The following is a 12,328-nucleotide window of genomic DNA, read 5'->3' as shown; positions in this document are numbered from 1 at the left end:
GGGAGGGGCGGGGAGGGGCCGCCCGGCGAGGGGCCCCGCCCTCGGGCCCAGGGAGCACCGGGGGCGCCTGGGCCGCCCGTGGGCACCGCGTCCGGGCCAGCGCCTTCCTCGTGCGGTGCCAGGCGCTGGCCTCCCCTGCTTCCTGAACTCACGTTTCCACCCTCCCCCGGCTTCGGGAGACCAACCGGGAGCCGCTCTTCACCGCCACCCCCGCTCCCACCCAGCTCCGCGTCTCTCCAGCCTTTATATTCCAGCCCCCCAGGGTTGGAGGGCCTGCACGCCCATTTTAGAGCTGGGCAAACTGAGAGCCTGAGACGTCCTTTAAGTACACCGAGAGGCTGGGGAGCAGGATCTTCCAGCGCTTCTCCTTCGGGGCAGCTGCAAACCCTCCCCAGACACCGATCTGGCCTGTGCTTTGGCGGTGAAGGAAACACCGAGCCCTCCCCCCTTAAACCTAGGGGCTTCACTGATGGACTTCGGGGGTCTGACAGCATCCCATCTTACCCTGGAATAGAAGGCAAAATTTCATACATACTTTTTTTTCTTGGTAGAGTATTCATGGCTTTCACCAGAAAGGTAATCCCCCTAAGCTCCACAGAAGGGCCTGAGAGCCCGTCTTCACCTGCCGCATCACATTGGCGCCCTGTACAGGTGTGGGATGGAGGAAGATGTAGACGTTCTTCCACACTCCATCTCTCTCCCTTCTTCCTAGTTGGGGGAGGGGTGGGGAGAGGGCGGGAAGAGCAGGGCAGTGACTTGAAGGAATTCTGAAATAATCCTCTAGGAAAAGAAAAAAAAAAAAGAGTTCTGAAGAAAATTGCTTTTGTTTGTTTGTTTGTTTTTTTGTTGCTGGAAAAAGCTGGATGGGGGGTGGAGTGGGAGGGTGTTATATTCCAGACTGGGAGTCCTTCCAGGATCCTGCAGCTGACACAGGCTGTTACTCCCCCCAAATGGCCACGGGGCTGTTGGGTCCCGTGTAGTCCTGCTCATGAGGCTGCCAGACACCTTTCCTGTGCTGACACCTGGAAGCAGAGCAGAAAGGTCCTTCAGGGTCACTCTGCCCAAGTGTCCTAGTAGTGGCAGGAGCCATGACATCATGACCACTTGCCCACCAAGGGGACCAGGGCTGAAAGGGCTGAGGAGATAGGTAGGTGGGTGTCCCCTACCCACAAGGGTATGTGGCGGGGCAACCAGCTTTTCTTGCAGGTACCCTCCCCCCTCACAGTGGCACCCTCGCATCTGCTCCATTCCCCTAGGTTGTGAGCACCAGGGAGGAGAGCCCCAGGGTCCCTCTGGCTCAGTTGGTCTATAGGTGACGACAGTTACTTATTCAGTGGTGATAATGATGGGCCTGCACAGTACTTGCAATTAAGTAAAAAGTTATCCTCTGGGGGGGAAAAGCAAAACTAAATAATAACTGCAAATGTTTGAGTCCTCTCTGCCACTCTCAAAGAATTCCAGAACCACAGAAGCTTCAGAGTTGGAAGGAAGCATCTCCAGTTCAGTCCCGTATCCCCACCCCATCATTGCTGATAAATGCTTGTCAGTATTGTTCTTAACTGATACCTCTTACTGATGGGGACCTTACTTATCATTTCCTGGGGAGCTGCCTCCAATGTGGTTCAGCTCTGGTTGTAGGAAAGGTTTTATGTGGAACTGAAACGCTTCTCCCTGTGGCTCCCCACTGCCACCCACAGGACAAGACTATTGCTTTGTGCGTGTTAGCCCTTCACACACATAGTGATCTCACCCACCACCACTCCCCCCCCCCCCCCCCCCCCCCCCCCAGCCACTCCCACTATCGCCACAGGAGCCTGCCCACCCTGTCCCCTTCCCTCCCGCCCACCTGCCCCTGGCAGACCATCACTTCTGCCCTTAGTGATCCGTACTTCTTTATAGAGACGCCTCGAGAAGCAGATGTACTCTTTCAGAGCCTCCACCTTGCCTTCCAACTCCATCTTGCTCGAGAGAACTCCGTCCACATCCTGGGGACAGGAAGATAAAAGCCATATACCCCCACTCCCTCTTTGGGGGTCCCACTCTGACCCAGGAGTTCTGTTCACACACTGCCCAACACCCACCCCATGGCCGTCTCCAGCTCCCACTCCTTCCTCCTCCAGCCCCGCCCTGCCCTGCTCTCTCTTTTGCCTGACACTGACCCACACCACCTTCAGGAAGCCTTCCCTGATTCATCCCAACCAGTTCTGTTTCTTCCACTCCCTCCCCACCCTCTTCCACAGTGACACCAGAGCTCATCACATAGTCCCTCAGTTGGATCTTGTCCTGGGGTCCCCCTGTGTCTATGTAGATGTCCCATTTCCTCAGAGGGTCCCTATAGGCAGTGTGACAGCATGTCGTGTGTGAGGATCTCCCACCCACTGCCCTCCCAGCCCAGGACCGGGCTCTGTGCACGGTGGATGCTCGGGGTTCGGGTAGAGCAGCTGACCCCACCCTCACCTTTTTGAGGACCACAAAGTCTTTCTCCAGTGTGGCGCACCTGTGGGCCTCCCGTTCATACCTGCCAAGTAAGTACAGAAAGACGCTGCCTGGAGTGCCGGCATCAGAGCCCAGGCCCCTCTCCCACCCCGCTCCGCCACACTTGGCTTTTCCAGCCCAAATTCCTGAAATTCTTTCATAATTTTCTTGGATGGTGCTTCCCAGTTACATCACCCTACTGGTTCAGATCCTCGGGCCACAGTGGCAGTGACTCAGGTCAGTGAGGAAGCCCACCATGTCTGGAATGCTAAAAGCATTCTATAACTTGATCTGGGTGGTGGCTACACAGCTGTAAACATGTAAGTATTCATCGGGCTGTATGCTTATGATTTGTGCCTTTCACCGTATGTGAGTTATACTTCAATAAAATAGTAAAAAGTAAAAATAAATAAACAAAAACAAAGTGAGACACCCCACTGTGAATGCAGTACCCAGTCACCTTATAGTGAAAGGCCTTCCCTTCTTCCTTCCCTCCCTCCCTCCCTCCCTTCCTTCCTTCCTTCCTTCCTTCCTTTGGTGGTGTGGGGCCCTTGATCGGAGAAAAACAGATAAGGAAACAAGCAATAAGGTACACTTTGTAATAGGCATGCCTTGAGAGCCTGGAGGGGAGCTGGGCAGTGTCTAATTATGCCTGGGAAGGCTTCATGGAAGAGGTGATTACTGTACTGAATCAGGAAAGGCAAGTATGTGAAAAGGTTTTGCTTATGTGCTCTTTCTTCTTCTCTTTCTCTGTCTCCTCTGTTTTCCAGAATCACATTGTCCACCTCCTCCAGGAAGCTTTCTCAGCAAAACTCTATCCAGCCCCCAAATTCTAGCAAGCCCCCTCCACTCCTTTCACCCTCCAGTCTTCATAGTGTCAGCTATTACATTTAACCAAGTGTTAGCTTCCTGTTTCTGCCACCCTGCCTCTCCTGCAGCCAATTAAACTGTGGGTTCTTAAGGGCTGGGACTATATTTACCTATATTTCTAACTCCCTTCCTTTACCCAGTGCCTCACAGAACACCTTGCAGATAGCAAGTCCTGGATAAGTAGGTGGGAACTGAATTATTTATATAACACCTTTGCAATTATTTTTGATTTTCATTTACATACCAAATCTCCCAGTAATAACAAGTTTCCCAAGGGCAGAGTCTATCCTATATTGCCTTTGTGCTGTGTATTCAAACGTCTAGCCCTAGCTGGGTACCCTTTGGTCATTCTTAAATTTGAAAGAAAACCTTGGGTAGTCCCTTAGCCATTCTCTGATTTACCTCCTTCTAAATTGGAAGGAAATTACCCTTCCCTCTCACAAGCTCTGGAAAGCAGTTTGAGACCCCCAAATATGGAAGACTGAATAGACTGGCAGAAAGAATCTGAAGGAGTGAAGTGTTCTCAAACTCTTGCCTGAAATCTGTTCTTTTGCTTCAAGCATCATCTCCTCCAGGAAGCTTTCCCTGACCTTCCTAGAGTCCCTCCTTGGGGCTCCCAACATAAATCATTGCTAATTACCTGTTTACTGCTGCTTTTTCAAGGCAGGGGCCATGGGGTTTGTTCTTCACTGGGTGTGGGGATTGACTCCTTGGTGAGAGATGTTTGCACTACACTGACTCCTGCTAACACCTGGAAGTTTACAAGCAATAAATCAACTGCATGTCTTGGACTATGGATAGGTGATCGACATCCTAGAAATACTCAAGGAGAAAGCAAACAAGGTAATGTAACACAAAGTGAAATAAGAACTAGGTACCCTCACCGTGATCACGGCTGCCCAGATTCCTTAGTGTAGAAATGCACATGATGTGCATTTTGTTTTTGTTACTGTTTCTGTTAGGATTGAAAACCTTAAATGTTACGAAAATGTACAAAAAGAAAAGTTCTGATTATAGCAGCCTAGAGGGGAGTCACTTGGACTTGGGCCTGATGTCATGCTTGGCAGGATCCTCTAAGTGACCATGGACCTGCCCTCGTCCCCAGGGCCCTCTGATCTCTGCTTCCCAGACTCTCAGGAGGCCAGGCAGGAGCAGTAGAGTGAAGTCTCCAGTTCAAGATCATTAAGCATATCCTGCAGTTCCTCTGGCCTCTCTAGGGCATGAGGCTGCCCCTCCCCTACTTCCGGATTTTGTGTTCTGCTCCACATCATTGCCCGGCTGGTCAGACTTGGAGAGTGAATTGGCAGGTTCTGTCTGGGGGTGGCATGGGGTAGGTTGAAGACAGCTTGGTGCCAAGGACTGCACCCAGATGACCCAGCCACCCTACCACACATGAACTCAGCAGAGATAGGTGTGTGTACAAATATCCAGATGAACTGAGTTCTTATCTGCATGGAGGGTGAGTGGGGTGGTCGCTGCAGATGCCAAGAGGAATAGGAGCAGGTGAAATGGCCCAGAAGCATCTTAAGAGTTAGACCAGTGGCCACACGCATCCTGGAGAGAATGTTGCATGGCACCTGGCATTTAGTTGGTGCTTAAAAGTGCTAGTTGAAGCTAGTCTAAATTTGAGAGTTGGAAGGACTCTCTGAAATTATCTAGTGCAACCTCCCACTCAGAAACGGAATTCCATTTATAGCATCCCTGCAGGTAGCCACAGCTTCAGCATGCTCAGGCTTGAAGTCAGAAGAATCTAGTGAGAAGAATTTATAAGACCTGTGAAAAACTGAGCCTCGGTTTTCTCCTCTCTAAAATGGGGAGAATAATTCCTCCCTTACTGAGAGAAAATGTAGACAGAGTGTATAACACAGGAGCTAGTACCCTAGGTTCTCAATAGATTATTGTTAATATTATTATTATTATATTTATTATCATCAACAACAACTCAAAATGATCTCTTGGTCTTGTACGCTAGAACAGTGGCTAATGAAACTGAATCCCCCTAAAACTGAGTCCCCCTTCTGAGTTTATGATTAACCTCTCTGTCCAAAACTATTCCCCATCTTATCCCCTCTGGCCTCTATCCTGTGCAAACTAAACACTTATCACCCAGAGTCAGATGACTAAAATTGCTGTTGTCGATAACATCATTAATGTACAGACTCAGGTTGTTTCTTCAGGGCAAGATGAGCTAACAGACCCCTGGGTCATGGACCACCAAACCAGAGACACATAAACCTTGGACATCCTGACTCCCAAAATTATGATTAAGAACTATCATAAAACGACTAATCCCAGCTTCTTTTCCTTCCCCTTTAATAACCCCTAACTCAAAGACCAAGTGGGAGTGGATCTGAGGCTTATCTCCCACTCCCTTGCTTGGTGCCCTGCAATAAACTCTTATTTTGCTGTAACACCTGCTTTCAGAGTTTGGCTTTCTACTTGGTGGGCTCATGAGCCCTTTTGCTAGGTTATCATTTGGCGACCATGAAGGGACCTCTCAGGTTCCTCTGAAGTTAGTGCCTGTGGTCTGTGGCCCTCTGCCAGTGCAGTCTTCCCTTAGCAGATCCGGCAGCTTAGGCTCTTTTGGCCAGGAGATCCAACTGGGGAATTCCTTTTTTGACCAAGCATCAGCCTAGGCAATATTCCAGGCTTGCGGTGAAGGAATGGTTTTTGGATTAGAAGACATCTACTGGTAAACAACCAGCACAATGGTGTAGGCCAAAAACTTTTAGGCTTGTATATTGATGCCCTCCTAGGCCCATTGCTGGGTATTGGGGGAGGGATTGAGTTTGATAAAAGTATGAGCCTAAGGTTGCTTTTGGAATTGGTTTGGCTTTAAACCTTTTGGAATCGGTTTGACATCTGTCGTGTGTGTGTGTGTGTGTGTGTGTGTGTGTGTGTGTGTGTGTGTGTGAGAGAGAGAGAGAGAGAGAGAGAGACAGAGAGAGAGAGACAGAGAGAGAGAGAGTGTATATTTCTGTCAAAGAAGATGCAGTATTTTAATTGGCAGACATGACAAACAAAAGTTCAGCTCCTAAAAATAGCCTTTTAGGATAATACAAAATTAGACCACCTTTAGTTACAGTTCCCCAAAACTGGGTTGCCGACTTGATAAAACATCTTTTCAGAATTCTGACCCTAAGGGAACACGTGCTTCTAGGAAAAACTTGCTTTTCTCTACCTGTGCCTTTGAGATGTAAATATTCTACCACTGCTCTCAGGAAATTTTATCTTCCTCTTATCTACACAATTTCCAATTCCTCAGACTGAGGGAAAAAAAGAGAAAAGAGACCATTTTAAACTTAACTTATTCCAACTGTTATTTATAAACTAGTGAGTTTTATATTATAATACCTGTTTCATGACTAAGCTTTAAAATGAAGCTATGAGACTGTGTCTGTCTATATGTCTATGTGTGTGTTACAAATATATGTCTTTTCCTTTGGATGGTATTATCAAAATTAATTTGTAAGTGAACTCTGTTTAATTGGCTGAAAGGAAATTAAGCATTTATTTAAATTCTCAGAAATAGAAAAGATATAAAATAAACTAATAAAAAAACAAGCACATATTTATTTTGTCATTAATATGATTCGATTAAAAACTAATGTGAAAAAAATACAAAAAAAAAAAGAAAGAAATAGAAAAGAAACTAACCAAAATTAATTTCAGGTTCGTGTGATCTGCAAAATATTCAGTATTAAATTATTATCTGGTATTAGAGTTAGTTTAAGGAACTTCCCTGGTGGTGCAGTAGTTAAGAATCCGCCTGCCAATGCAGGGTACACGGGTTTGATCCCTGGTCCAGGAAGATCCCACATGCCAAGGGGCAACTAAGCCCATGCGCCACAACTACTGAGCCTGCGCTCTAGAGCCCGCGAGCCACAACTACTGAGCCCACGTGCCACCACTACTGAAGTCTGTGCACCTAGGGCCCGCACCCGGCAACAAGAGAAGCTACCGCAATGAGAAGCCCGCGCACCGCAATGAAGAGTAACCCCTGCTCACCGCAACTAGAGAAAGCCCGCACGCTGCAACGAAGACCCAACACAGCCAAAAATAAATAAATAAATTTATATTAAAAAAAAAATAATAATAAAGTTAGTTTAAGCTTGTTGGTTTAATTAACATAGACATGTCTTTAGAGTCATCAACATTAATACTTTTATTATACCTAGGTTTACTGAAAGTCAAAAAAGATCTTATTTCTTCCTTTCTGTTTTTTCTTTTTTTATTGAGGTATTGTTGATTTATAATATAATGTAAGTTTTAGGTGTACAATATAGTGAATCACAAGTTTTAAAGGATACACTCCATTTATAGTTATTATAAAATATTTACTATATTCCCTGTGCTGTGCAATATATCCTTGTAGCTTATTTATTTTGTACATAGTAGTTTGTACTTCTTAACCCTCTACCCCTATCTTGCCCCTCCCCCTTCCCCCTCTCCGTTGGTAACCACCAGTTTGTTCTCTGTATCTGTGAGGGATCTTATTATTTCTGTTACAAAAATTTGTCATCAAGAAAAATAACTTGATATAATGAAATTTTTATAAGTAAATTAAATGTAAATGAAATGAGAGTTTTTAGGTAAACTCTTTAGGAATAATTATGTTTTAGGAATGTCTACTTAAAAATAATTTCTCCAAAATAGATAACTAATAACCTGCTGTAGAAAAAATAAATAAAATTAAATTAAAAAAAAAGAATAAGTGTTAAGTCTTGAAATGATAGAATTATCTAAGAGAAAATAAAAACTTATGAAGACAAAAAATCTCTATATAAAATGTCCTTGAGAAAATATTTCTGACTTGAAATATTATCCTTCTTCACCAGTGTTTGTTAAAAAAAAAGAAAAGTCTCTCCAGATTTTTGGTAGCTTGAAGCTTTAGAGTTTTGCTAAATTAAGTTAAATGATGGAAGTTTATTAAATATCTAGGTCACTTCCAAGTAAAATAAGATACTGGAACATTAATTACTGAATGTAGGCTTCTTTTTACAGAAAGCTAAAGATATTTAGGACTATTAATAAATATTTTTGGTGCCACACCAAGATATTTTCTATAAGAAAGCATGTGTTTTTTGAAACAATAAGTACTATTTATGTCTGCCAGTCTACAGAATGCTAATGTAAAAGGCAAAAGATTTATATGACCTGAAGAGAAACATGAGTAGGGATAGAATGCTTATGTAAAAGACAGTTCATAACTGTTTCCTTTTAAGTTTTCACTGGAAACTAAGGTTTTTAAAGGTTAAGAATTCTAATTAATATATGTAATTAAAACTACTGAAAATTAATAAGGAAAACATCTTTGTATGTGAGGGAAAAGAAGGTATAAGGAATGGAAATGCATTTTATTAAGGGAAAAGAAAATAATTTTGTCCTAAAGCTGATTATTTCTTTTTTCTTTAATTTTTAAAATTTATTTCACTTTGTTTTTTTTGGCTACATCATGCAGCATGTGGGATCATAGTTCCCTGACCAGGGATCAAAACTGTGCCCCCCTGTGGTGGAAGCGTGGAGTCTTAACCACTGGGCTACCAGGGAAGCCCCTCATTATTTCTAAATGGGAAAGAAAATAAGAGACAAATTAATATGAATATAGGAAGTGTACAAGGTTTATAAGAAAAAAAGAGTCCTTAGAAGGCAATTCCATGTGTGGTCAGGACTGACTAAAATTAGAGTACATTTAATTGATTAAGTAAATTTTAATATTAAAGATAAAATGGTGCACAACTAGGATTTGTTTCCCCTATGTTAAGAGTACAAAGTTTTCTTGGAATATTGAGCTGCTTTTGAAAACAGACTGTAAGTTTCTTCACCTTTTAAGTGACCCGTTGTAACTTTCTGTATTTGCCTTTGAAATCATTTACTATCACTTTTGTTAAGTGAATAAGTATTGTTTCACAGTGACCCATGATTCTATTTCACCCAGTGTTTTAAATTTTTTTTTAAATATTCTTGACAAACTTCCCAAATATCAAATTCTAATTGAAGTTCCTTTGACCTCCAGCTAACTTTGGGATGTTTCCAAGGACTTCTGAGGCATCTGAGAGAGAGCTATTAAACTAATTTAGGATTACTTGGAATGTTAAATTACATGAGAAACATTGTCAAAGGAGTGGTAATAAACATTCTTAGGTTATATTTCATAGGTAAAATGGCATTAATATAAATTTTCTAGAAATTATATGAAATTTCTAAGGTTTGAATATGTCCTGATATAATGTTATATTCCTTTAATATCATATGTCACAAAAATAATCAGATTTCTTTGTCATTGCAATGTAATCAGATCTTTGCGCCTTTTAAAGTCTTTTGTCATTCATGGACAGTTATTGTTCTACACTAGTGCTTTTGCAAAAATGCTTCATCTTCAAGAAGATTCATAGAAAGAACTTTCTGACAAGTCCAGATTTCTGATAACTTTCAGATCATACTGCTGAACTGAGTAAGAAATTAAAGAATTCTAATGGAAAACCTGATGGCTTCATAAAACTGTTAACAAAAAGGATTAGTTACATAGGACTGAGTGATCTGATTAATATGGTTATAATTTTTAATGTTTTGTTGGTCTGAGATACTGCTGGCTTTTAATCTATGTTTTCCAAATGTAAGGAAACCATTCCCCTTAAGCTAATCATGACTTACAGCAATTTGGTAAATTATACATTTGTAAGCAGAATTGAAACATTTACCTTTTCTCTCTACCTGATCCCTCTAGAAATTGGAAACGCTTAAGTTCCCAATAGCCTTTACAGTTGAACAAGAAAGGCCACCTCCTTACTGGTGCAGGAATCTCAAGATATGTTAGGGAAACTGAGAAGAAAGGAATTCACCCAAATCTGTAGATATCACAGTCAGAATCTGACGGCAAGTCCTTGGTATGGCTTTCCCAGTCTTGAGAGGCTTCTTAAAAGTTCAATCTGAGGTATCTTATGAAAAATTCCAACACAGCTAATTTAAAATAGCCTTTGTGAATTCCCTGGCAGTCCAGTGGTAAGGACTTGGTACTTTCACTGCAGGGACCTGGGTTCAATCCCTGGTCGGGGAACTAAGATCCCGCAAGCTGTGTGGTGTGGCCAAAAGAATAAAATAAAATAAAATAGCCTTTGTGATCAATAACATGTATGTAAATAATCAGGCCAAGCTTGAAACCAGACTTATGTTGCAAAAAAAAAATTGGTCTTTATTTGGTAGAAATGAGGGTAATTTTAGAAAAAAAGATTATGTTTCAGTGGATATTAAATTCTAGTTTTGTTCATTGAAGTCTGTGTTTACTGCTTAAGACTCACTTCCCAGACAGCTCCTTCTTGGTATGTTACATTATTGTAAAGTTTAATTGAATTATTAAAAGGATACTCTGTTTGTTTCTGAAGTTTACCACAGCAATCTATCCTTGGATGAAGATCAGATACCCCAGAACTTGCAACCAAGAGATTATGCATATGGGAAAGGACTGCTCCAACTTAGAAGAAAGGCCCTGTAATAGGTAGTCCTAAGTAGCTCAATCTCAGTAAAACTGAATGGAATTGACTTTTGACTTCATATTTCCTTTAAGAAGGGCCTCTGCCCTGATCAGTTCTATAGAAAGGGCTGATAACCCCAAGTGACATCAGCATAAAATGATGATGACAGGGCTTCCCTGAGAGCACAGTGGTTGAGAATCTGCCTGCTAATGCAGGGGACACGAGTTCGAGCCCTGGTCTGGGAGGATCCCACATGCCGCGGAGCAACTAGGCCCATGAGCCACAACTACTGAGCCTGTGTGTCTGGAGCCTGTGCTCTGCAACAAGAGAGGCCGCGATAGTGAGAGGCCTGCGCACCGTGATGAAGAGTGGCTCCCGCTTGCCACAACTAGAGAAAACCTTCGCACAGAAACGAAGACCCAACACAGCAAAAATTAATTAATTAATTAATAAACTCCTACCCCCAACATCTTAAAAAAAAAAAAAAAGATGATGACAGCAGTAGCAGACAGCTGACCCAAGAATCCAGACCAGACCCGTAAGACGCATCCTACTAGTTCAATTGAACTTTTTACCAAATGTATGTCTCCTTATCAAAATTGGAAGCTATTATTTTACTTGTAACCATACTATTGGCTCCAATGTTCAGGATCAGTGGTCCCCAAACATTTTGGCACCAGGGACCAGTTTCGTGGAAGACAATATTTCCATGGATGGGTGGGGGATGGTTCAGGCAGTAGTGTGACTGATGGGGAAAGATGGGGCGTGGCAGATGAAGCTTTGCTCGCTCGCTCGCTCGCTCACTGCTCACCTCCTGCTGTGCGGCCCAGTTCCTAACAGGCCACCGACCGGTACCAGTCCACGGCCTGTGGGTTGGAGACCCCTGTTCAGGATAGAAAGAAAATTCTCTAGTGAAGTTGTCACAGAGTATAACTACCCATGACATATATCACTGCTTGCTTTAAGTCTACTGCTAGAAGCACATGTACAATATTTGTGCGACAATTTGGTATAATTGGTAAAAATGTATAGTCTATAAGGTGTTTCCCCATTAGCATACCTCTGAGCTTGTTCACTGTGTCTGATTAGTTTTCTCTTAACGTGATAACTAGGCAAATATATATAAACAAAAGGAGGCACCAAGGGACGTGGTGAACCTAGGGCAGGCAACAACCACCCTGGCATTGGGGGGACAAGTATTTTTGATCACAATGCTTTCTTTTGAAAGATTTGCAAACACAAGGGGAAATGATAGAAGAAATTTTCACGTATCGAAGAATGGGGAAGTCATTCTGGCTTATACATGATTTAACTTAAACTTTATGCTAATTAGAACCACCTGTGTTGTGGCCTATCAAACATGCATTGTACATCTGCTTCAACCATTAAGGAGAAGAATGCATTCTGAAATCAAAAATAGAGTAACATTGGTTCAGGCATCCAAAATAGAGCTGGATGGCCATTGTGGATATGGTTTTAGACACATTCCTGTATTAATGAAACTTGAATTT

The sequence above is a fragment of the Lipotes vexillifer genome, unplaced genomic scaffold, assembly GCF_000442215.2.
Source record: "Lipotes vexillifer unplaced genomic scaffold, Lipotes_vexillifer_v1.1 scaffold1122, whole genome shotgun sequence".
In the NCBI taxonomy this organism is placed as follows: Eukaryota; Metazoa; Chordata; class Mammalia; order Artiodactyla; family Lipotidae; genus Lipotes; species Lipotes vexillifer.
Note: the sequence above shows the minus strand (reverse complement) of the source record.